Source organism: Rhinoderma darwinii, unplaced genomic scaffold, assembly GCF_050947455.1.
Source record: "Rhinoderma darwinii isolate aRhiDar2 unplaced genomic scaffold, aRhiDar2.hap1 Scaffold_558, whole genome shotgun sequence".
Taxonomy (NCBI): Eukaryota; Metazoa; Chordata; class Amphibia; order Anura; family Rhinodermatidae; genus Rhinoderma; species Rhinoderma darwinii.
In genome coordinates this window covers 38805-64371 of record NW_027464109.1, presented here as the reverse complement: position 1 = coordinate 64371, position 25567 = coordinate 38805, and the positions used below count along the sequence as shown (strand labels likewise).

General features: G+C 49.6%; 1 protein-coding gene across 1 annotated transcript in view; it reads left to right on the top strand.

The window, feature by feature from the left end:
- The first annotated feature begins 144 nt into the window (after positions 1-144).
- Positions 145-25567, top strand: part of HADHB (hydroxyacyl-CoA dehydrogenase trifunctional multienzyme complex subunit beta) — a 45414-nt gene continuing 19991 nt past the window's right edge. Inside the window, exon 1 of the mRNA XM_075848937.1 lies at positions 145-252. The gene's annotated coding sequence lies outside the window, so the exon portion shown is untranslated. The remainder of the gene's footprint in view (positions 253-25567) is intronic.

Below are 25567 nucleotides of genomic sequence, written 5' to 3'. Positions count from 1 at the left end.
CAGAGAAAAAAACAGCTATAATATCATCGTAATGACTGGTAGAAATCACTCCCGGTCACGTCTTCTTCTCACGGGAGATTATAACGTGTTCGGAGGTGGTGAGAAGAAACAGGCGCGCACAGGACAGCCCCAAGAGGAGGTGACGCGGGGGCCTTAGGCTGGATGACGTCACGCACCGCTGACAGAACCCTGACACCTCCGGAGACGGTTGAGAAGAGCGCGGCGCCGGTGATATCACGTGACAAGCACCCGGTAATTATAACTGTGTATGGTAAATGGGGGTGTAGCATTGTGCAGCATATACAGTGAGGCGGGGCCCCTGAGGCAGCCCCGTGTAGGGGCCCCTATTAATCCCTGCGACCCTGACGATGATTGGCCTTCTGTTTTTGTAATTTTCTCTGTATTTTTTCCACTATAACCCCCAACATGTTCCTACTGGTAATCCGCACCCCCTTTTGCAGGCACCCTTGATGCCCGGGTTGTCCGTGGTGGGGGAGGGGTCATCATCAATTTGGCGTTCACAATGAACGAGACTTTATGCGACTTTTGACCTATTTACGACTTTCCTACGCCATTCCCCCTAAGTATTAGGAAGGCTCTATTGGTGCAGCTTTGGCTGCGATTGGAGTTGGGGTGAGCTGTATATGGAGGGTGACCACCGCCTCCTCTCTGCTGGGATCAGGGGGGACTGGGCACACCCATTCTCCGCATTGCTGGGGGTCCCAGTCCTCCCCGCTCAGACATTGATGGTACGGCCCCCCCCCATAACGCCGCTTCCTGTCGGTGGCAGCCGCTGGCCATTTAATACGTATGGGGGCAGCCGACCTCCCCGACATTTACCTGGCTGACCTCTGCACTGCTGCTTATATTAGAACATGTGACATAGTGTCACCCCTTATCTGCTGTGCTGGTGTAGCAGTGTGGAGCGTGCGCTGGTATTATGTGGCTGCTCTGTAGAGGGCGTTCTAGCAGCGTGCCCGGCGGCGGCGTCTTCTCCCGGCAGCGTGCCCGGCGGCGGCGCCTTCTCCCGGCGGCGGCGTCTTCTCCCGGCAGCGTGCCCGGCGGCGTCTTCTCCCGGCGGCGTCGGCGTCGTCTCCCGGCGGCGGCGTCTTCTCCCGGCAGCGTGCCCGGCGGCGGCGTCTTCTCCTGGATGTAGGGGAAAGGTTGTCGATAATGTGGAGCTTCAGCGTCTTGTGTCGCCCGTATTTACATTCCTTATACAGGTGACGGCTACAAACCCTCAGCTGTGAGAAGTCATGTCAGGACAGGGGAGGTTTGTTTACATGGTTGTCTAAACTGGATCCAGTGTAACAAACCCTCAGCAGTGAGAAGTATTAGATCAGGTTTTCGAACTCTGTCAAAAAAAAAAAAATCCTTTTCACTGCCAGCAAGCAGAGGTCTTAAAAATAATGAAGAACCAATCTATAAAGTATATTGCAGTTGCAAAACATGCCATTGATTTACTTGTCACGTGAACCCCTTTCAGGACCCGCCCCGTGCCGTATAAAGCTGGCACCATGCCGCCTGATATTTCTGCTTCTGCCCATCACTACTCAGAGATTTCAACGTGGAAATACCCCCACCACACAGCCGGGTGCTGGGTATCTCAGCTCCTGGTTCTGTGTTGGGTACAGGGGGCGCTGGGTATCTCAGCTCCTGGTTCTGTGTTGGGTACAGGGGGTGCTGGGTATCTCGGCTCCTGGTTCTGTGTTGGGTACAGGGGGTGCTGGGTATCTCGGCTCCTGGTTCTGTGTTTGTACAGGGGGTGCTGGGTATCTCGGCTCCTGGTTCTGTGTTTGTACAGGGGGTGCTGGGTATCTCAGCTCCTGGTTCTGTGTTGGGTACAGGGGTTGCTGGGTATCTCAGCTCCTGGTTCTGTGTTGGGTACAGGGGTTGCTGGGTATCTCAGCTCCTGGTTCTGTGTTGGGTACAGGGGTTGCTGGGTATCTCAGCTCCTGGTTCTGTGTTGGGTATCTCAGCTCCTGGTTCTGTGTTGGGTACAGGGGTTGCTGGGTATCTCAGCTCCTGGTTCTGTGTTGGGTACAGGGGTTGCTGGGTATCTCAGCTCCTGGTTCTGTGTTGGGTACAGGGGTTGCTGGGTATCTCAGCTCCTGGATCTGTGTTGGGTACAGGGGGTGCTGGGTATCTCAGCTCCTGGTTCTGTGTTGGGTACAGGGGGTGCTGGGTATCTCAGCTCCTGGATCTGTGTTGGGTACAGGGGTTGCTGGGTATCTCAGCTCCTGGTTCTGTGTTGGGTACAGGGGTTGCTGGGTATCTCAGCTCCTGGTTCTGTGTTGGGTACAGGGGGTGCTGGGTATTTCAGCTCCTGGATCTGTGTTGGGTACAGGGGGTGCTGGGTATCTCAGCTCCTGGTTCAGTGTTGGGTACAGGGGGTGCTGGGTATCTCAGCTCCTGGTTCTGTGTTGGGTACAGGGGTTGCTGGGTATCTCAGCTCCTGGTTCTGTGTTGGGTACAGGGGTTGCTGGGTATCTCAGCTCCTGGTTCTGTGTTGGGTACAGGGGTTGCTGGGTATCTCAGCTCCTGGATCTGTGTTGGGTACAGGGGGTGCTGGGTATCTCAGCTCCTGGTTCTGTGTTGGGTACAGGGGGTGCTGGGTATCTCAGCTCCTGGATCTGTGTTGGGTACAGGGGGTGCTGGGTATCTCAGCTCCTGGTTCTGTGTTGGGTACAGGGGGTGCTGGGTATCTCAGCTCCTGGTTCTGTGTTGGGTACAGGGGGTGCTGGGTATCTCGGCTCCTGGTTCTGTGTTGGGTACAGGGGGTGCTGGGTATTTCAGCTCCTGGATCTGTGTTTGGTACAGGGGTTGCTGGGTATCTCAGCTCCTGGTTCTGTGTTGGGTACAGGGGTTGCTGGGTATCTCAGCTCCTGGTTCTGTGTTGGGTATAGGGGTTGCTGGGTATCTCAGCTCCTGGTTCTGTGTTGGGTATAGGGGTTGCTGGGTATCTCAGCTCCTGGTTCTGTGTTGGGTACAGGGGGTGCTGGGTATCTCAGCTCCTGGTTCTGTGTTGGGTACAGGGAGTGCTGGGTATCTCAGCTCCTGGTTCTGTGTTGGGTACAGGGAGTGCTGGGTATCTCAGCTCCTGGTTCTGTGTTGGGTACAGGGGTTGCTGGGTATCTCAGCTCCTGGTTCTGTGTTGGGTACAGGGGTTGCTGGGTATCTCAGCTCCTGGTTCTGTGTTTGGTACAGGGGGTGCTGGGTATCTCAGCTCCTGGTTCTGTGTTGGGTACAGGGGGTGCTGGGTATCTCAGCTCCTGGTTCTGTGTTGGGTACAGGGGGTGCTGGGTATCTCAGCTCCTGGATCTGTGTTGGGTACAGGGGTTGCTGGGTATCTCAGCTCCTGGTTCTGTGTTGGGTACAGGGGTTGCTGGGTATCTCAGCTCCTGGTTCTGTGTTGGGTACAGGGGTTGCTGGGTATCTCAGCTCCTGGTTCTGTGTTGAGTACAGGGGTTGCTGGGTATCTCAGCTCCTGGTTCTGTGTTGGGTACAGGGGGTGCTGGGTATCTCAGCTCCTGGTTCTGTGTTGGGTACAGGGGGTGCTGGGTATCTCAGCTCCTGGTTCTGTGTTGGGTACAGGGGTTGCTGGGTATCTCAGCTCCTGGTTCTGTGTTGGGTACAGGGGTTGCTGGGTATCTCAGCTCCTGGTTCTGTGTTGGGTACAGGGGGTGCTGGGTATCTCAGCTCCTGGTTCTGTGTTGGGTACAGGGGGTGCTGGGTATCTCAGCTCCTGGTTCTGTGTTGGGTATCTCAGCACATGTTCTGTGACCTTGACTTGCTGTGACCTTGTATTGTTAATGCCACACGTGGTGCCCGTCCTGGAACTGGGGGAAAGGTGACCGGCATCTGAATCACCCGCCGGGGGAGGGGAGGAATGTCAGTGTTAACCCCTTCTCTGCTCCTGGATGTGATAGGAGGCCATGCTGGAGGAGAATAAAGATGTGGCCCCCTCCCCCCCATGTCTAATATTAGGGCGCTGGTCACACCAAGCAGATTTATTGCAGCCACTTCTGAGACTGAAAATTCGTTGTATTCATGTGAACGAGGTCCAAACACCCGACACCCGGAGATCAGAACAAACCTCCACGTTCTGCTGAACATCTCCCGCACGGGATCGGGGACGCTGCAGGTCCTCACCTCCGCACGGGATCGGGGACGCTGCAGGTCCTCACCTCCGCACGGGATCGGGGACGCTGCAGGTCCTCACCTCCGCACGGGATCGGGGACGCTGCAGGTCTTCACCTCCGCACGGGATCGGGGACGCAGCAGGGCCTCACATCCGCGCCGCGCACCTCCTACTCTGGAATGTAGAAGAGGGGAAATGCGCACGGGGCCCCCGGCGGTTCACTGGGGAAATCCACAATGTGTGCGTCCCCCATAGGAACAACCGACCCTGTTCAGCAGAGGTGTCCATGTGATCAGCATCCGTTGCGTGGCGCCATCTGCTGGGGGATGGGAGATTCATCACAACGACCCGGTTCCTCATTAAAGGGGTATTCCCAACTCAGACATTTATGGCTCCGCTGTTTTCGGAACTTTTATTGAACAGAATGGAGAGAACCACGCAGCCCCCTCTCCACCGGACCCCCGCCTGGTGTGATCAGCGTCCTCCTCCATAGATTGTAAGCTCTTGTGATCAGCGTCCTCACTCCTCTCCTCATAGATTGTAAGCTCTTGTGATCAGCGTCCTCACTCCTCCTCTCCTCATAGATTGTAAGCTCTTGTGATCAGCGTCCTCACTCCTCCTCTCCTCATAGATTGTAAGCTCTTGTGATCAGCGTCCTCACTCCTCCTCATAGATTGTAAGCTCTTGTGATCAGCGTCCTCTCTCCTCCTCATAGATTGTAAGCTCTTGTGATCAGCGTCCTCACTCCTCTCCTCATAGATTGTAAGCTCTTGTGATCAGCGTCCTCACTCCTCCTCATAGATTGTAAGCTCTTGTGATCAGCGTCCTCACTCCTTCTCCTCATAGATTGTAAGCTCTTGTGATCAGCGTCCTCACTCCTCCTCTCCTCATAGATTGTAAGCTCTTGTGATCAGCGTCCTCACTCCTCCTCATAGATTGTAAGCTCTTGTGATCAGCGTCCTCACTCCTCCCCTCCTCATAGATTGTAAGCTCTTGTGATCAGCGTCCTCACTCCTCCTCTCCTCATAGATTGTAAGCTCTTGTGATCAGCGTCCTCACTCCTCCTCTTCTCATAGATTGTAAGCTCTTGTGATCAGCGTCCTCACTCCTCCTCTCCTCATAGATTGTAAGCTCTTGTGATCAGCGTCCTCACTCCTCCTCTCCTCATAGATTGTAAGCTCTTGTGATCAGTGTCCTCACTCCTCCTCTCCTCATAGATTGTAAGCTCTTGTGATCAGCGTCCTCACTCCTCTCCTCATAGATTGTAAGCTCTTGTGATCAGCGTCCTCACTCCTCCTCTCCTCATAGATTGTAAGCTCTTGTGATCAGCGTCCTCACTCCTCTCCTCATAGATTGTAAGCTCTTGTGATCAGTGTCCTCACTCCTCCTCTCCTCATAGATTGTAAGCTCTTGTGATCAGCGTCCTCACTCCTCTCCTCATAGATTGTAAGCTCTTGTGATCAGCGTCCTCACTTCTCCTCATAGATTGTAAGCTCTTGTGATCAGCGTCCTCTCCTCTCCTCATAGATTGTAAGCTCTTGTGATCAGCGTCCTCACTCCTCTCCTCATAGATTGTAAGCTCTTGTGATCAGCGTCCTCACTCCTCTCCTCATAGATTGTAAGCTCTTGTGATCAGCGTCCTCACTCCTCTCCTCATAGATTGTAAGCTCTTGTGATCAGCGTCCTCACTCCTCCTCTCTCATAGATTGTAAGCTCTTGTGATCAGCGTCCTCACTCCTCTCCTCATAGATTGTAAGCTCTTGTGATCAGCGTCCTCACTCCTCCTCTCCTCATAGATTGTAAGCTCTTGTGATCAGCGTCCTCACTCCTCTCCTCATAGATTGTAAGCTCTTGTGATCAGCGTCCTCACTCCTCCTCCATAGATTGTAAGCTCTTGTGATCAGCGTCCTCACTCCTCCTCTCCTCATAGATTGTAAGCTCTTGTGATCAGCGTCCTCACTCCTCCTCTCCTCATAGATTGTAAGCTCTTGTGATCAGCGTCCTCACTCCTCCTCTCCTCATAGATTGTAAGCTCTTGTGATCAGCGTCCTCTCTCCTCCTCATAGATTGTAAGCTCTTGTGATCAGCGTCCTCACTCCTCCTCATAGATTGTAAGCTCTTGTGATCAGCGTCCTCACTCCTCCTCTCCTCATAGATTGTAAGCTCTTGTGATCAGCGTCCTCTCTCCTCCTCATAGATTGTAAGCTCTTGTGATCAGCGTCCTCTCTCCTCCTCATAGATTGTAAGCTCTTGTGATCAGCGTCCTCACTCCTCCTCTCCTCATAGATTGTAAGCTCTTGTGATCAGTGTCCTCCTCTCCTCATAGATTGTAAGCTCTTGTGATCAGCGTCCTCACTCCTCCTCATAGATTGTAAGCTCTTGTGATCAGCGTCCTCACTCCTCCTCTCCTCATAGATTGTAAGCTCTTGTGATCAGCGTCCTCACTCCTCCCCTCCTCATAGATTGTAAGCTCTTGTGATCAGCGTCCTCACTCCTCCTCTCCTCATAGATTGTAAGCTCTTGTGATCAGCGTCCTCACTCCTCCTCTCCTCATAGATTGTAAGCTCTTGTGATCAGCGTCCTCACTCCTCCTCTCCTCATAGATTGTAAGCTCTTGTGATCAGTGTCCTCACTCCTCCTCTCCTCATAGATTGTAAGCTCTTGTGATCAGCGTCCTCACTCCTCCTCCTCATAGATTGTAAGCTCTTGTGATCAGCGTCCTCACTCCTCCCCTCCTCATAGATTGTAAGCTCTTGTGATCAGCGTCCTCACTCCTCTCCTCATAGATTGTAAGCTCTTGTGATCAGCGTCCTCACTCCTCCTCTCCTCATAGATTGTAAGCTCTTGTGATCAGCGTCCTCACTCCTCCTCTCCTCATAGATTGTAAGCTCTTGTGATCAGCGTCCTCACTCCTCCTCTCCTCATAGATTGTAAGCTCTTGTGATCAGCGTCCTCACTCCTCTCCTCATAGATTGTAAGCTCTTGTGATCAGCGTCCTCACTCCTCCTCTCCTCATAGATTGTAAGCTCTTGTGATCAGCGTCCTCACTCCTCTCCTCATAGATTGTAAGCTCTTGTGATCAGCGTCCTCACTCCTCTCCTCATAGATTGTAAGCTCTTGTGATCAGCGTCCTCACTCCTCTCCTCATAGATTGTAAGCTCTTGTGATCAGCGTCCTCACTCCTCTCCTCATAGATTGTAAGCTCTTGTGATCAGCGTCCTCACTCCTCTCCTCCTCATAGATTGTAAGCTCTTGTGATCAGCGTCCTCACTCCTCTCCTCCTCATAGATTGTAAGCTCTTGTGATCAGCGTCCTCACTCCTCCTCTCCTCATAGATTGTAAGCTCTTGTGATCAGCGTCCTCTCTCCTCCTCATAGATTGTAAGCTCTTGTGATCAGCGTCCTCACTCCTCCTCTCCTCATAGATTGTAAGCTCTTGTGATCAGCATCCTCACTCCTCTCCTCCTCATAGATTGTAAGCTCTTGTGATCAGCGTCCTCCTCTCCTCATAGATTGTAAGCTCTTGTGATCAGCGTCCTCCTCTCCTCATAGATTGTAAGCTCTTGTGATCAGCGTCCTCCTCTCCTCATAGATTGTAAGCTCTTGTGATCAGCGTCCTCCTCTCCTCATAGATTGTAAGCTCTTGTGATCAGCGTCCTCACTCCTCCTCCTCATAGATTGTAAGCTCTTGTGATCAGCGTCCTCACTCCTCTTCTCCTCATAGATTGTAAGCTCTTGTGATCAGCGTCCTCACTCCTCCTCTCCTCATAGATTGTAAGCTCTTGTGATCAGCGTCCTCACTCCTCCTCTCCTCATAGATTGTAAGCTCTTGTGATCAGCGTCCTCACTCCTCCTCTCCTCATAGATTGTAAGCTCTTGTGATCAGCGTCCTCCTCTCCTCATAGATTGTAAGCTCTTGTGATCAGCGTCCTCCTCTCCTCATAGATTGTAAGCTCTTGTGATCAGCGTCCTCCTCTCCTCATAGATTGTAAGCTCTTGTGATCAGCGTCCTCCTCTCCTCATAGATTGTAAGCTCTTGTGATCAGCGTCCTCACTCCTCCTCCTCATAGATTGTAAGCTCTTGTGATCAGCGTCCTCACTCCTCTTCTCCTCATAGATTGTAAGCTCTTGTGATCAGCGTCCTCACTCCTCTCCTCATAGATTGTAAGCTCTTGTGATCAGCGTCCTCACTCCTCCTCTCCTCATAGATTGTAAGCTCTTGTGATCAGCGTCCTCACTCCTCCTCTCCTCATAGATTGTAAGCTCTTGTGATCAGCGTCCTCACTCCTCCTCTCCTCATAGATTGTAAGCTCTTGTGATCAGCGTCCTCACTCCTCCTCTCCTCATAGATTGTAAGCTCTTGTGATCAGCGTCCTCTCTCCTCCTCATAGATTGTAAGCTCTTGTGATCAGCGTCCTCACTCCTCCTCATAGATTGTAAGCTCTTGTGATCAGCGTCCTCACTCCTCCTCTCCTCATAGATTGTAAGCTCTTGTGATCAGCGTCCTCACTCCTCTCCTCCTCATAGATTGTAAGCTCTTGTGATCAGCGTCCTCACTCCTCCTCTCCTCATAGATTGTAAGCTCTTGTGATCAGCGTCCTCACTCCTCTCCTCCTCATAGATTGTAAGCTCTTGTGATCAGCGTCCTCACTCCTCCTCTCCTCATAGATTGTAAGCTCTTGTGATCAGCGTCCTCACTCCTCCTCTCTCATAGATTGTAAGCTCTTGTGATCAGCGTCCTCTCTCCTCTCCTCATAGATTGTAAGCTCTTGTGATCAGCGTCCTCCTCTCCTCATAGATTGTAAGCTCTTGTGATCAGCGTCCTCACTCCTCCTCCTCATAGATTGTAAGCTCTTGTGATCAGCGTCCTCTCTCCTGTCCTCCTCATAGATTGTAAGCTCTTGTGATCAGCGTCCTCACTCCTCTTCTCCTCATAGATTGTAAGCTCTTGTGATCAGCGTCCTCACTCCTCTCCTCCTCATAGATTGTAAGCTCTTGTGATCAGCGTCCTCACTCCTCCTCTCCTCATAGATTGTAAGCTCTTGTGATCAGCGTCCTCACTCCTCCTCTCCTCATAGATTGTAAGCTCTTGTGATCAGCGTCCTCACTCCTCCTCTCCTCATAGATTGTAAGCTCTTGTGATCAGTGTCCTCCTCTCCTCATAGATTGTAAACTCTTGTGATCAGTGTCCTCTCTCCTCTCCTCATAGATTGTAAGCTCTTGTGATCAGCGTCCTCCTCTCCTCATAGATTGTAAGCTCTTGTGATCAGCGTCCTCACTCCTCTTCTCATAGATTGTAAGCTCTTGTGATCAGCGTCCTCACTCCTCTCCTCATAGATTGTAAGCTCTTGTGATCAGCGTCCTCTCCTCTCCTCCTCATAGATTGTAAGCTCTTGTGATCAGCGTCCTCACTCCTCCTCTCCTCATAGATTGTAAGCTCTTGTGATCAGCGTCCTCACTCCTCCTCTCCTCATAGATTGTAAGCTCTTGTGATCAGCGTCCTCACTCCTCCTCTCCTCATAGATTGTAAGCTCTTGTGATCAGCGTCCTCTCTCCTCCTCTCCTAATAGATTGTAAGCTCTTGTGATCAGCGTCCTCTCCTCATAGATTGTAAGCTCTTGTGATCAGCGTCCTCCTCTCCTCATAGATTGTAAGCTCTTGTGATCAGCGTCCTCTCTCTTCCTCATAGATTGTAAGCTCTTGTGATCAGCGTCCTCACTCCTCTCCTCATAGATTGTAAGCTCTTGTGATCAGCGTCCTCACTCCTCCGCTCCTCATAGATTGTAAGCTCTTGTGATCAGCGTCCTCACTCCTCCTCTCCTCATAGATTGTAAGCTCTTGTGATCAGCGTCCTCACTCCTCCCCTCATAGATTGTAAGCTCTTGTGATCAGCGTCCTCACTCCTCTCCTCCTCATAGATTGTAAGCTCTTGTGATCAGCGTCCTCACTCCTCCTCATAGATTGTAAGCTCTTGTGATCAGCGTCCTCTCTCCTCCTCATAGATTGTAAGCTCTTGTGATCAGCGTCCTCTCTCCTCCTCATAGATTGTAAGCTCTTGTGATCAGCGTCCTCACTCCTCCTCTCTCATAGATTGTAAGCTCTTGTGATCAGCGTCCTCACTCCTCCTCTCTCATAGATTGTAAGCTCTTGTGATCAGCGTCCTCACTCCTCTCCTCCTCATAGATTGTAAGCTCTTGTGATCAGCGTCCTCACTCCTCCTCTCCTCATAGATTGTAAGCTCTTGTGATCAGCGTCCTCACTCTTCTCCTCCTAGATTGTAAGCTCTTGTGATCAGCGTCCTCACTCCTCTCCTCATAGATTGTAAGCTCTTGTGATCAGCGTCCTCTCCTCTCCTCCTCATAGATTGTAAGCTCTTGTGATCAGCGTCCTCACTCCTCCTCTCCTCATAGATTGTAAACTCTTGTGATCAGCGTCCTCACTCCTCTCCTCCTCATAGATTGTAAGCTCTTGTGATCAGCGTCCTCACTCCTCTCCTTCTCATAGATTGTAAGCTCTTGTGATCAGTGTCCTCACTCCTCTCCTCATAGATTGTAAGCTCTTGTGATCAGCGTCCTCACTCCTCCCCTCCTCATAGATTGTAAGCTCTTGTGATCAGCGTCCTCACTCCTCCTCTCTCATAGATTGTAAGCTCTTGTGATCAGCGTCCTCACTCCTCTCCTCCTCATAGATTGTAAGCTCTTGTGATCAGCGTCCTCACTCCTCCTCTCCTCATAGATTGTAAGCTCTTGTGATCAGCGTCCTCACTCTTCTCCTCCTAGATTGTAAGCTCTTGTGATCAGCGTCCTCACTCCTCTCCTCATAGATTGTAAGCTCTTGTGATCAGCGTCCTCTCCTCTCCTCCTCATAGATTGTAAGCTCTTGTGATCAGCGTCCTCACTCCTCCTCTCCTCATAGATTGTAAACTCTTGTGATCAGCGTCCTCACTCCTCTCCTCCTCATAGATTGTAAGCTCTTGTGATCAGCGTCCTCACTCCTCTCCTTCTCATAGATTGTAAGCTCTTGTGATCAGTGTCCTCACTCCTCTCCTCATAGATTGTAAGCTCTTGTGATCAGCGTCCTCACTCCTCTCCTCATAGATTGTAAGCTCTTGTGATCAGCGTCCTCTCTCCTCCTCATAGATTGTAAGCTCTTGTGATCAGCGTCCTCACTCCTCCTCTCTCATAGATTGTAAGCTCTTGTGATCAGCGTCCTCACTCCTCCTCTCCTCATAGATTGTAAGCTCTTGTGATCAGCGTCCTCACGCCTCTCCTCCTCATAGATTGTAAGCTCTTGTGATCAGCGTCCTCTCCTCTCCTCCTCATAGATTGTAAGCTCTTGTGATCAGCGTCCTCACTCCTCCTCTCCTCATAGATTGTAAGCTCTTGTGATCAGCGTCCTCCTCTCCTCATAGATTGTAAGCTCTTGTGATCAGCGTCCTCCTCTCCTCATAGATTGTAAGCTCTTGTGATCAGCGTCCTCACTCCTCCTCTCCTCATAGATTGTAAGCTCTTGTGATCAGCGTCCTCACTCCTCTCCTTCTCATAGATTGTAAGCTCTTGTGATCAGCGTCCTCACTCCTCCTCCTCTCCTCATAGATTGTAAGCTCTTGTGATCAGCGTCCTCACTCCTCCTCTCTCATAGATTGTAAGCTCTTGTGATCAGCGTCCTCTCTCCTCTCCTCATAGATTGTAAGCTCTTGTGATCAGCGTCCTCCTCTCCTCATAGATTGTAAGCTCTTGTGATCAGCGTCCTCACTCCTCCTCCTCTCCTCATAGATTGTAAGCTCTTGTGATCAGCGTCCTCACTCCTCTCCTTCTCATAGATTGTAAGCTCTTGTGATCAGCGTCCTCTCTCCTGTCCTCCTCATAGATTGTAAGCTCTTGTGATCAGCGTCCTCACTCCTCTTCTCCTCATAGATTGTAAGCTCTTGTGATCAGCGTCCTCACTCCTCTCCTCCTCATAGATTGTAAGCTCTTGTGATCAGCGTCCTCACTCCTCCTCTCCTCATAGATTGTAAGCTCTTGTGATCAGCGTCCTCACTCCTCCTCTCCTCATAGATTGTAAGCTCTTGTGATCAGCGTCCTCACTCCTCCTCTCCTCATAGATTGTAAGCTCTTGTGATCAGTGTCCTCCTCTCCTCATAGATTGTAAGCTCTTGTGATCAGTGTCCTCTCTCCTCTCCTCATAGATTGTAAGCTCTTGTGATCAGCGTCCTCCTCTCCTCATAGATTGTAAGCTCTTGTGATCAGCGTCCTCTCTCCTCCTCATAGATTGTAAGCTCTTGTGATCAGCGTCCTCACTCCTCCTCTCCTCATAGATTGTAAGCTCTTGTGATCAGCGTCCTCACTCCTCCTCTCCTCATAGATTGTAAACTCTTGTGATCAGCGTCCTCACTCCTCCTCTCCTCATAGATTGTAAGCTCTTGTGATCAGCCTCCTCTCCTCCTCATAGATTGTAAGCTCTTGTGATCAGCGTCCTCACTCCTCTCCTTCTCAGATTGTAAGCTCTTGTGATCAGCGTCCTCCTCCTCATAGATTGTAAGCTCTTGTGATCAGCGTCCTCACTCCTCCTCTCCTCATAGATTGTAAGCTCTTGTGATCAGCGTCCTCCTCTCCTCATAGATTGTAAGCTCTTGTGATCAGCATCCTCCTCTCCTCATAGATTGTAAGCTCTTGTGATCAGCGTCCTCACTCCTCCTCTCCTCATAGATTGTAAGCTCTTGTGATCAGCGTCCTCACTCCTCTCCTTCTCATAGATTGTAAGCTCTTGTGATCAGCGTCCTCACTCCTCTCCTCATAGATTGTAAGCTCTTGTGATCAGCGTCCTCACTCCTCCTCCTCTCCTCATAGATTGTAAGCTCTTGTGATCAGCATCCTCACTCCTCTCCTCCTAGATTGTAAGCTCTTGTGATCAGCGTCCTCCTCTCCTCATAGATTGTAAGCTCTTGTGATCAGCGTCCTCCTCTCCTCATAGATTGTAAGCTCTTGTGATCAGCGTCCTCACTCCTCCTCTCCTCATAGATTGTAAGCTCTTGTGATCAGCGTCTTCTCTCCTCCTCATAGATTGTAAGCTCTTGTGATCAGCGTCCTCACTCCTCCTCATAGATTGTAAGCTCTTGTGATCAGCGTCCTCACTCCTCCTCTCCTCATAGATTGTAAGCTCTTGTGATCAGCGTCCTCACTCCTCTCCTCCTCATAGATTGTAAGCTCTTGTGATCAGCGTCCTCACTCCTCCTCTCCTCATAGATTGTAAGCTCTTGTGATCAGCGTCCTCTCTCCTCTCCTCATAGATTGTAAGCTCTTGTGATCAGCGTCCTCACTCCTCCTCTCCTCATAGATTGTAAGCTCTTGTGATCAGTGTCCTCACTCCTCCTCTCCTCATAGATTGTAAGCTCTTGTGATCAGCGTCCTCACTCCTCCTCTCTCATAGATTGTAAGCTCTTGTGATCAGCGTCCTCTCTCCTCTCCTCATAGATTGTAAGCTCTTGTGATCAGCGTCCTCCTCTCCTCATAGATTGTAAGCTCTTGTGATCAGCGTCCTCACTCCTCCTCCTCATAGATTGTAAGCTCTTGTGATCAGCGTCCTCTCTCCTGTCCTCCTCATAGATTGTAAGCTCTTGTGATCAGCGTCCTCACTCCTCTCCTCCTCATAGATTGTAAGCTCTTGTGATCAGCGTCCTCACTCCTCCTCCTCATAGATTGTAAGCTCTTGTGATCAGCGTCCTCACTCCTCTCCTCCTCATAGATTGTAAGCTCTTGTGATCAGCGTCCTCACTCCTCTCCTCCTCATAGATTGTAAGCTCTTGTGATCAGCGTCCTCACTCCTCTTCTCCTCATAGATTGTAAGCTCTTGTGATCAGCGTCCTCACTCCTCTCCTCCTCATAGATTGTAAGCTCTTGTGATCAGCGTCCTCACTCCTCCTCTCCTCATAGATTGTAAGCTCTTGTGATCAGCGTCCTCACTCCTCTCCTCATAGATTGTAAGCTCTTGTGATCAGCGTCCTCACTCCTCTCCTCCTCATAGATTGTAAGCTCCTGTGATCAGCGTCCTCACTCCTCCTCTCCTCATAGATTGTAAGCTCTTGTGATCAGCGTCCTCACTCCTCCTCTCCTCATAGATTGTAAGCTCCTGTGATCAGTGTCCTCCTCTCCTCATAGATTGTAAGCTCTTGTGATCAGCGTCCTCCTCTCCTCATAGATTGTAAACTCTTGTGATCAGTGTCCTCTCTCCTCTCCTCATAGATTGTAAGCTCTTGTGATCAGCGTCCTCCTCTCCTCATAGATTGTAAGCTCTTGTGATCAGCGTCCTCACTCCTCTTCTCATAGATTGTAAGCTCTTGTGATCAGCGTCCTCACTCCTCCGCTCCTCATAGATTGTAAGCTCTTGTGATCAGCGTCCTCACTCCTCCTCTCCTCATAGATTGTAAGCTCTTGTGATCAGCGTCCTCACTCCTCCCCTCATAGATTGTAAGCTCTTGTGATCAGCGTCCTCACTCCTCTCCTCCTCATAGATTGTAAGCTCTTGTGATCAGCGTCCTCACTCCTCCTCATAGATTGTAAGCTCTTGTGATCAGCGTCCTCTCTCCTCCTCATAGATTGTAAGCTCTTGTGATCAGCGTCCTCTCTCCTCCTCATAGATTGTAAGCTCTTGTGATCAGCGTCCTCTCTCCTCCTCATAGATTGTAAGCTCTTGTGATCAGCGTCCTCACTCCTCTTCTCATAGATTGTAAGCTCTTGTGATCAGCGTCCTCACTCCTCCGCTCCTCATAGATTGTAAGCTCTTGTGATCAGCGTCCTCACTCCTCCTCTCCTCATAGATTGTAAGCTCTTGTGATCAGCGTCCTCACTCCTCCCCTCATAGATTGTAAGCTCTTGTGATCAGCGTCCTCACTCCTCTCCTCCTCATAGATTGTAAGCTCTTGTGATCAGCGTCCTCACTCCTCCTCATAGATTGTAAGCTCTTGTGATCAGCGTCCTCTCTCCTCCTCATAGATTGTAAGCTCTTGTGATCAGCGTCCTCACTCCTCCTCTCTCATAGATTGTAAGCTCTTGTGATCAGCGTCCTCACTCCTCTCCTCCTCATAGATTGTAAGCTCTTGTGATCAGCGTCCTCACTCCTCCTCTCCTCATAGATTGTAAGCTCTTGTGATCAGCGTCCTCACTCTTCTCCTCCTAGATTGTAAGCTCTTGTGATCAGCGTCCTCACTCCTCTCCTCATAGATTGTAAGCTCTTGTGATCAGCGTCCTCTCCTCTCCTCCTCATAGATTGTAAGCTCTTGTGATCAGCGTCCTCACTCCTCTCCTCATAGATTGTAAGCTCTTGTGATCAGCGTCCTCACTCCTCTCCTCCTCATAGATTGTAAGCTCTTGTGATCAGCGTCCTCACTCCTCTCCTTCTCATAGATTGTAAGCTCTTGTGATCAGTGTCCTCACTCCTCTCCTCATAGATTGTAAGCTCTTGTGATCAGCGTCCTCCTCTCCTCATAGATTGTAAGCTCTTGTGATCAGCGTCCTCACTCCTCCTCTCCTCATAGATTGTAAGCTCTTGTGATCAGCGTCCTCTCCTCTCCTCCTCATAGATTGTAAGCTCTTGTGATCAGCGTCCTCACTCCTCTCCTTCTCAGATTGTAAGCTCTTGTGATCAGCGTCCTCCTCCTCATAGATTGTAAGCTCTTGTGATCAGCGTCCTCACTCCTCCTCTCCTCATAGATTGTAAGCTCTTGTGATCAGCGTCCTCCTCTCCTCATAGATTGTAAGCTCTTGTGATCAGCGTCCTCCTCTCCTCATAGATTGTAAGCTCTTGTGATCAGCGTCCTCACTCCTCTCCTCCTCATAGATTGTAAGCTCTTGTGATCAGCGTCCTCACTCCTCCTCTCCTCATAGATTGTAAGCTCTTGTGATCAGCGTCCTCACTCCTCTCCTTCTCATAGATTGTAAGCTCTTGTGATCAGCGTCCTCACTCCTCTCCTCATAGATTGTAAGCTCTTGTGATCAGCGTCCTCACTCCTCCTCCTCTCCTCATAGATTGTAAGCTCTTGTGATCAGCATCCTCACTCCTCTCCTCCTAGATTGTAAGCTCTTGTGATCAGCGTCCTCCTCTCCTCATAGATTGTAAGCTCTTGTGATCAGCGTCCTCCTCTCCTCATAGATTGTAAGCTCTTGTGATCAGCGTCCTCACTCCTCCTCTCCTCATAGATTGTAAGCTCTTGTGATCAGCGTCTTCTCTCCTCCTCATAGATTGTAAGCTCTTGTGATCAGCGTCCTCACTCCTCCTCATAGATTGTAAGCTCTTGTGATCAGCGTCCTCACTCCTCCTCTCCTCATAGATTGTAAGCTCTTGTGATCAGCGTCCTCACTCCTCTCCTCCTCATAGATTGTAAGCTCTTGTGATCAGCGTCCTCACTCCTCCTCTCCTCATAGATTGTAAGCTCTTGTGATCAGCGTCCTCTCTCCTCTCCTCATAGATTGTAAGCTCTTGTGATCAGCGTCCTCACTCCTCCTCTCCTCATAGATTGTAAGCTCTTGTGATCAGTGTCCTCACTCCTCCTCTCCTCATAGATTGTAAGCTCTTGTGATCAGCGTCCTCACTCCTCCTCTCTCATAGATTGTAAGCTCTTGTGATCAGCGTCCTCTCTCCTCTCCTCATAGATTGTAAGCTCTTGTGATCAGCGTCCTCCTCTCCTCATAGATTGTAAGCTCTTGTGATCAGCGTCCTCACTCCTCCTCCTCATAGATTGTAAGCTCTTGTGATCAGCGTCCTCTCTCCTGTCCTCCTCATAGATTGTAAGCTCTTGTGATCAGCGTCCTCACTCCTCCTCTCCTCATAGATTGTAAGCTCTTGTGATCAGCGTCCTCACTCCTCCTCTCCTCATAGATTGTAAGCTCTTGTGATCAGCGTCCTCACTCCTCTCCTCCTCATAGATTGTAAGCTCTTGTGATCAGCGTCCTCACTCCTCCTCTCCTCATAGATTGTAAGCTCTTGTGATCAGCGTCCTCACTCCTTCTCTCCTCATAGATTGTAAGCTCTTGTGATCAGCGTCCTCACTCCTCCTCTCCTCATAGATTGTAAGCTCTTGTGATCAGTGTCCTCCTCTCCTCATAGATTGTAAGCTCTTGTGATCAGCGTCCTCCTCTCCTCATAGATTGTAAACTCTTGTGATCAGTGTCCTCTCTCCTCTCCTCATAGATTGTAAGCTCTTGTGATCAGCGTCCTCCTCTCCTCATAGATTGTAAGCTCTTGTGATCAGCGTCCTCACTCCTCTTCTCATAGATTGTAAGCTCTTGTGATCAGCGTCCTCACTCCTCTCCTCCTCATAGATTGTAAGCTCTTGTGATCAGCGTCCTCACTCCTCCTCTCCTCATAGATTGTAAGCTCTTGTGATCAGCGTCCTCACTCCTCCTCTCCTCATAGATTGTAAGCTCTTGTGATCAGCGTCCTCTCTCCTCCTCATAGATTGTAAGCTCTTGTGATCAGCGTCCTCTCTCCTCCTCATAGATTGTAAGCTCTTGTGATCAGCGTCCTCTCTCCTCCTCATAGATTGTAAGCTCTTGTGATCAGCGTCCTCACTCCTCCTCTCCTCCTCATAGATTGTAAGCTCTTGTGATCAGCGTCCTCACTCCTCTCCTCCTCATAGATTGTAAGCTCTTGTGATCAGCGTCCTCACTCCTCCTCTCCTCCTAGATTGTAAGCTCTTGTGATCAGCGTCCTCACTCTTCTCCTCCTAGATTGTAAGCTCTTGTGATCAGCGTCCTCACTCCTCTCCTCATAGATTGTAAGCTCTTGTGATCAGCGTCCTCTCCTCTCCTCCTCATAGATTGTAAGCTCTTGTGATCAGCGTCCTCACTCCTCCTCTCCTCATAGATTGTAAACTCTTGTGATCAGCGTCCTCACTCCTCTCCTCCTCATAGATTGTAAGCTCTTGTGATCAGCGTCCTCACTCCTCTCCTTCTCATAGATTGTAAGCTCTTGTGATCAGTGTCCTCACTCCTCTCCTCATAGATTGTAAGCTCTTGTGATCAGCGTCCTCACTCCTCCTCTCCTCATAGATTGTAAGCTCTTGTGATCAGCGTCCTCACTCCTCCTCTCCTCATAGATTGTAAACTCTTGTGATCAGCGTCCTCTCCTCTCCTCCTCATAGATTGTAAGCTCTTGTGATCAGCGTCCTCACTCCTCTCCTCCTCATAGATTGTAAACTCTTGTGATCAGCGTCCTCTCCTCTCCTCCTCATAGATTGTAAGCTCTTGTGATCAGCGTCCTCACTCCTCTCCTCCTCATAGATTGTAAGCTCTTGTGATCAGCGTCCTCACTCCTCTCCTTCTCATAGATTGTAAGCTCTTGTGATCAGTGTCCTCACTCCTCTCCTCATAGATTGTAAGCTCTTGTGATCAGCGTCCTCACTCCTCCTCTCCTCATAGATTGTAAGCTCTTGTGATCAGCGTCCTCACTCCTCCTCTCCTCATAGATTGTAAGCTCTTGTGATCAGCGTCCTCTCCTCTCCTCCTCAGAGATTGTAAGCTCTTGTGATCAGCGTCGTCCTCCTCATAGATTGTAAGCTCTTGTGATCAGCGTCCTCACTCCTCCTCTCCTCATAGATTGTAAGCTCTTGTGATCAGCGTCCTCCTCTCCTCATAGATTGTAAGCTCTTGTGATCAGCGTCCTCCTCTCCTCATAGATTGTAAGCTCTTGTGATCAGCGTCCTCACTCCTCCTCTCCTCATAGATTGTAAGCTCTTGTGATCAGCGTCCTCCTCTCCTCATAGATTGTAAGCTCTTGTGATCAGCGTCCTCCTCTCCTCATAGATTGTAAGCTCTTGTGATCAGCGTCCTCACTCCTCCTCTCCTCATAGATTGTAAGCTCTTGTGATCAGCGTCCTCACTCCTCCGCTCCTCATAGATTGTAAGCTCTTGTGATCAGCGTCCTCACTCCTCCTCTCCTCATAGATTGTAAGCTCTTGTGATCAGCGTCCTCACTCCTCCCCTCATAGATTGTAAGCTCTTGTGATCAGCGTCCTCACTCCTCTCCTCCTCATAGATTGTAAGCTCTTGTGATCAGCGTCCTCACTCCTCCTCATAGATTGTAAGCTCTTGTGATCAGCGTCCTCTCTCCTCCTCATAGATTGTAAGCTCTTGTGATCAGCGTCCTCTCTCCTCCTCATAGATTGTAAGCTCTTGTGATCAGCGTCCTCTCTCCTCCTCATAGATTGTAAGCTCTTGTGATCAGCGTCCTCACTCCTCCTCTCCTCATAGATTGTAAGCTCTTGTGATCAGCGTCCTCACTCCTCTCCTCATAGATTGTAAGCTCTTGTGATCAGCGTCCTCACTCCTCTCCTCCTCATAGATTGTAAGCTCTTGTGATCAGCGTCCTCACTCCTCCTCTCCTCATAGATTGTAAGCTCTTGTGATCAGCGTCCTCACTCTTCTCCTCCTAGATTGTAAGCTCTTGTGATCAGCGTCCTCACTCCTCTCCTCATAGATTGTAAGCTCTTGTGATCAGCGTCCTCTCCTCTCCTCCTCATAGATTGTAAGCTCTTGTGATCAGCGTCCTCACTCCTCTCCTCCTCATAGATTGTAAGCTCTTGTGATCAGCGTCCTCCTCTCATAGATTGTAAGCGCTTGTGATCAGCGTCCTCACTCCTCCTCCTCTCCTCATAGATTGTAAGCGCTTGTGATCAGCGTCCTCACTCCTCCTCTCCTCATAGATTGTAAACTCTTGTGATCAGCGTCCTCACTCCTCTCCTCCTCATAGATTGTAAGCTCTTGTGATCAGCGTCCTCACTCCTCTCCTTCTCATAGATTGTAAGCTCTTGTGATCAGTGTCCTCACTCCTCTCCTCATAGATTGTAAGCTCTTGTGATCAGCGTCCTCACTCCTCCTCTCCTCATAGATTGTAAGCTCTTGTGATCAGCGTCCTCACTCCTCCTCTCCTCATAGATTGTAAGCTCTTGTGATCAGCGTCCTCACTCCTCCTCTCCTCATAGATTGTAAGCTCTTGTGATCAGCGTCCTCTCCTCTCCTCCTCATAGATTGTAAGCTCTTGTGATCAGCGTCCTCACTCCTCTCCTTCTCAGATTGTAAGCTCTTGTGATCAGCGTCCTCCTCCTCATAGATTGTAAGCTCTTGTGATCAGCGTCCTCACTCCTCCTCTCCTCTCCTCCTCATAGATTGTAAGCTCTTGTGATGAGCGTCCTCCTCTCCTCATAGATTGTAAGCTCTTGTGATCAGCGTCCTCACTCCTCTCCTCCTCATAGATTGTAAGCTCTTGTGATCAGCGTCCTCCTCTCCTCATAGATTGTAAGCTCTTGTGATCAGCGTCCTCACTCCTCTCCTCCTCATAGATTGTAAGCTCTTGTGATCAGCGTCCTCACTCCTCCTCTCCTCATAGATTGTAAGCTCTTGTGATCAGCGTCCTCTCTCCTCATAGATTGTAAGCTCTTGTGATCAGCGTCCTCTCTCCTCATAGATTGTAAGCTCTTGTGATCAGCGTCCTCACTCCTCCTCATAGATTGTAAGCTCTTGTGATCAGCGTCCTCACTCCTCCTCATAGATTGTAAGCTCTTGTGATCAGCGTCCTCACTCCTCCTCATAGATTGTAAGCTCTTGTGATCAGCGTCCTCACTCCTCCTCTCCTCATAGATTGTAAGCTCTTGTGATCAGCGTCCTCACTCCTCTCCTCCTCATAGATTGTAAGCTCTTGTGATCAGCGTCCTCACTCCTCTCCTCATAGATTGTAAGCTCTTGTGATCAGCGTCCTCACTCCTCCTCATAGATTGTAAGCTCTTGTGATCAGCGTCCTCACTCCTCTCCTCCTCATAGATTGTAAGCTCTTGTGATCAGCGTCCTCACTCCTCCTCATAGATTGTAAGCTCTTGTGATCAGTGTCCTCACTCCTCTCCTCATAGATTGTAAGCTCTTGTGATCAGCGTCCTCACTCCTCTCCTCATAGATTGTAAGCTCTTGTGATCAGCGTCCTCTCTCCTCATAGATTGTAAGCTCTTGTGATCAGCGTCCTCTCCTCATAGATTGTAAGCTCTTGTGATCAGCGTCCTCACTCCTCCTCTCCTCATAGATTGTAAGCTCTTGTGATCAGCGTCCTCACTCCTCCTCTCCTCATAGATTGTAAGCTCTTGTGATCAGCGTCCTCACTCCTCTCTCCTCATAGATTGTAAGCTCTTGTGATCAGCGTCCTCACTCCTCTCCTCCTCATAGATTGTAAGCTCTTGTGATCAGCGTCCTCCTCTCCTCATAGATTGTAAGCTCTTGTGATCAGCGTCCTCACTCCTCCTCTCCTCATAGATTGTAAGCTCTTGTGATCAGCGTCCTTACTCCTCTCCTCATAGATTGTAAGCTCTTGTGATCAGCGTCCTCACTCCTCCCCTCCTCATAGATTGTAAGCTCTTGTGATCAGCGTCCTCACTCCTCCTCTCCTCATAGATTGTAAGCTCTTGTGATCGGCGTCCTCACTCCTCCTCTCCTCCTCATAGATTGTAAGCTCTTGTGATCAGCGTCCTCCTCTCCTCATAGATTGTAAGCTCTTGTGATCAGCGTCCTCACTCCTCCTCTCCTCATAGATTGTAAGCTCTTGTGATCAGCGTCCTCTCTCCTCATAGATTGTAAGCTCTTGTGATCAGCGTCCTCACTCCTCTCTCCTCATAGATTGTAAGCTCTTGTGATCAGCGTCCTCACTCCTCTCCTTCTCATAGATTGTAAGCTCTTGTGATCAGCGTCCTCACTCCTCCTCTCCTCATAGATTGTAAGCTCTTGTGATCAGTGTCCTCACTCCTCTCCTCCTCATAGATTGTAAGCTCTTGTGATCAGCGTCCTCCTCTCCTCATAGATTGTAAGCTCTTGTGATCAGCGTCCTCACTCCTCTCCTCCTCATAGATTGTAAGCTCTTGTGATCAGCGTCCTCACTCCTCTCCTTCTCATAGATTGTAAGCTCTTGTGATCAGCGTCCTCACTCCTCCTCTCCTCATAGATTGTAAGCTCTTGTGATCAGTGTCCTCACTCCTCTCCTCATAGATTGTAAGCTCTTGTGATCAGCGTCCTCACTCCTCTCCTCCTCATAGATTGTAAGCTCTTGTGATCAGCGTCCTCACTCCTCCTCTCCTCATAGATTGTAAGCTCTTGTGATCAGCGTCCTCACTCCTCCTCTCCTCATAGATTGTAAGCTCTTGTGATCAGCGTCCTCACTCCTCTCCTCATAGATTGTAAGCTCTTGTGATCAGTGTCCTCACTCCTCTTCTCCTCATAGATTGTAAGCTCTTGTGATCAGTGTCCTCACTCCTCTCCTTCTCATAGATTGTAAGCTCTTGTGATCAGCGTCCTCCTCTCCTCATAGATTGTAAGCTCTTGTGATCAGCGTCCTCCTCTCCTCATAGATTGTAAGCTCTTGTGATCAGCGTCCTCACTCCTCCCCTCCTCATAGATTGTAAGCTCTTGTGATCAGCGTCCTCACTCCTCTCTCCTCATAGATTGTAAGCTCTTGTGATCAGCGTCCTCACTCCTCTCCTCCTCATAGATTGTAAGCTCTTGTGATCAGCGTCCTCACTCCTCCTCTCCTCATAGATTGTAAGCTCTTGTGATCAGCGTCCTCACTCCTCCTCTCCTCATAGATTGTAAGCTCTTGTGATCAGCGTCCTCACTCCTCTCCTCATAGATTGTAAGCTCTTGTGATCAGCGTCCTCTCCTCCTCATAGATTGTAAGCTCTTGTGATCAGCGTCCTCACTCCTCCTCTCCTCATAGATTGTAAGCTCTTGTGATCAGCGTCCTCGCTCCTCTCCTCATAGATTGTAAGCTCTTGTGATCAGCGTCCTCTCCTCCTCATAGATTGTAAGCTCTTGTGATCAGCGTCCTCACTCCTCTCCTCCTCATAGATTGTAAGCTCTTGTGATCAGCGTCCTCACTCCTCCTCTCCTCATAGATTGTAAGCTCTTGTGATCAGCGTCCTCACTCCTCCTCTCCTCATAGATTGTAAGCTCTTGTGATCAGCGTCCTCACTCCTCCTCTCCTCATAGATTGTAATCTCTTGTGATCAGCGTCCTCACTCCTCCTCTCCTCATAGATTGTAAGCTCTTGTGATCAGCGTCCTCACTCCTCCTCTCCTCATAGATTGTAAGCTCTTGTGATCAGCGTCCTCACTCCTCTCCTCATAGATTGTAAGCTCTTGTGATCAGCGTCCTCACTCCTCCTCTCCTCATAGATTGTAAGCTCTTGTGATCAGCGTCCTCTCTTCTCCTCATAGATTGTAAGCTCTTGTGATCAGCGTCCTCACTCCTCTCCTCATAGATTGTAAGCTCTTGTGATCAGCGTCCTCACTCCTCTCCTCATAGATTGTAAGCTCTTGTGATCAGTGTCCTCACTCCTCTCCTCCTCATAGATTGTAAGCTCTTGTGATCAGCGTCCTCACTCCTCTCCTCCTAGATTGTAAGCTCTTGTGATCAGCGTCCTCACTCCTCTCCTCCTCATAGATTGTAAGCTCTTGTGATCAGCGTCCTCACTCCTCTCCTCCTCATAGATTGTAAGCTCTTGTGATCAGCGTCCTCACTCCTCCTCTCCTCATAGATTGTAAGCTCTTGTGATCAGTGTCCTCACTCCTCTCCTCCTCATAGATTGTAAGCTCTTGTGATCAGCGTCCTCACTCCTCTCCTCCTCATAGATTGTAAGCTCTTGTGATCAGCGTCCTCACTCCTCTCCTTCTCATAGATTGTAAGCTCTTGTGATCAGCGTCCTCACTCCTCCTCTCCTCATAGATTGTAAGCTCTTGTGATCAGCGTCCTCACTCCTCCTCCTCTCCTCATAGATTGTAAGCTCTTGTGATCAGCATCCTCACTCCTCTCCTCCTGATAGATTGTAAGCTCTTGTGATCAGCGTCCTCACTCCTCTCCTCCTGATAGATTGTAAGCTCTTGTGATCAGTGTCCTCACTCCTCCTCTCCTCATAGATTGTAAGCTCTTGTGATCAGCGTCCTCACTCCTCCTCTCCTCATAGATTGTAAGCTCTTGTGATCAGCGTCCTCACTCCTCCTCTCCTCATAGATTGTAAGCTCTTGTGATCAGCGTCCTCACTCCTCTCCTCATAGATTGTAAGCTCTTGTGATCAGCGTCCTCACTCCTCCTCTCCTCATAGATTGTAAGCTCTTGTGATCAGCGTCCTCTCTCCTCCTCATAGATTGTAAGCTCTTGTGATCAGCATCCTCACTCCTCCTCTCCTCATAGATTGTAAGCTCTTGTGATCAGCGTCCTCACTCCTCCTCTCCTCATAGATTGTAAGCTCTTGTGATCAGCGTCCTCACTCCTCCTCTCCTCATAGATTGTAAGCTCTTGTGATCAGCGTCCTCTCTCCTCCTCATAGATTGTAAGCTCTTGTGATCAGCATCCTCACTCCTCCTCTCCTCATAGATTGTAAGCTCTTGTGATCAGCGTCCTCACTCCTCCTCTCCTCATAGATTGTAAGCTCTTGTGATCAGCATCCTCACTCCTCCTCTCCTCATAGATTGTAAGCTCTTGTGATCAGCGTCCTCACTCCTCCTCATAGATTGTAAGCTCTTTTGATCAGCGTCCTCACTCCTCTCCTCCTCATAGATTGTAAGCTCTTGTGATCAGCGTCCTCACTCCTCTCCTCCTCATAGATTGTAAGCTCTTGTGATCAGCGTCCTCACTCATCTCCTCATAGATTGTAAGCTCTTGTGATCAGTGTCCTCCTCTCCTCATAGATTGTAAGCTCTTGTGATCAGCGTCCTCACTCCTCCTCTCCTCATAGATTGTAAGCTCTTGTGATCAGCATCCTCCTCCTCATAGATTGTAAGCTCTTGTGATCAGCGTCCTCACTCCTCTCCTCATAGATTGTAAGCTCTTGTGATCAGCGTCCTCTCTCCTCCTCATAGATTGTAAGCTCTTGTGATCAGCGTCCTCACTCCTCCTCTCCTCATAGATTGTAAGCTCTTGTGATCAGTGTCCTCACTCCTCTCCTTCTCATAGATTGTAAGCTCTTGTGATCAGCGTCCTCTCTCCTCATAGATTGTAAGCTCTTGTGATCAGCGTCCTCACTCCTCTCCTTCTCATAGATTGTAAGCTCTTGTGATCAGCGTCCTCACTCCTCCTCTCCTCATAGATTGTAAGCTCTTGTGATCAGCGTCCTCACTCCTCCTCTCCTCATAGATTGTAAGCTCTTGTGATCAGCGTCCTCACTCCTCCTCCTCATAGATTGTAAGCTCTTGTGATCAGCGTCCTCACTCCTCCCCTCCTCATAGATTGTAAGCTCTTGTGATCAGCGTCCTCACTCCTCCTCTCCTCATAGATTGTAAGCTCTTGTGATCAGCGTCCTCACTCCTCCTCTCCTCATAGATTGTAAGCTCTTGTGATCAGCGTCCTCACTCCTCCCCTCCTCATAGATTGTAAGCTCTTGTGATCAGCGTCCTCACTCCTCTCCT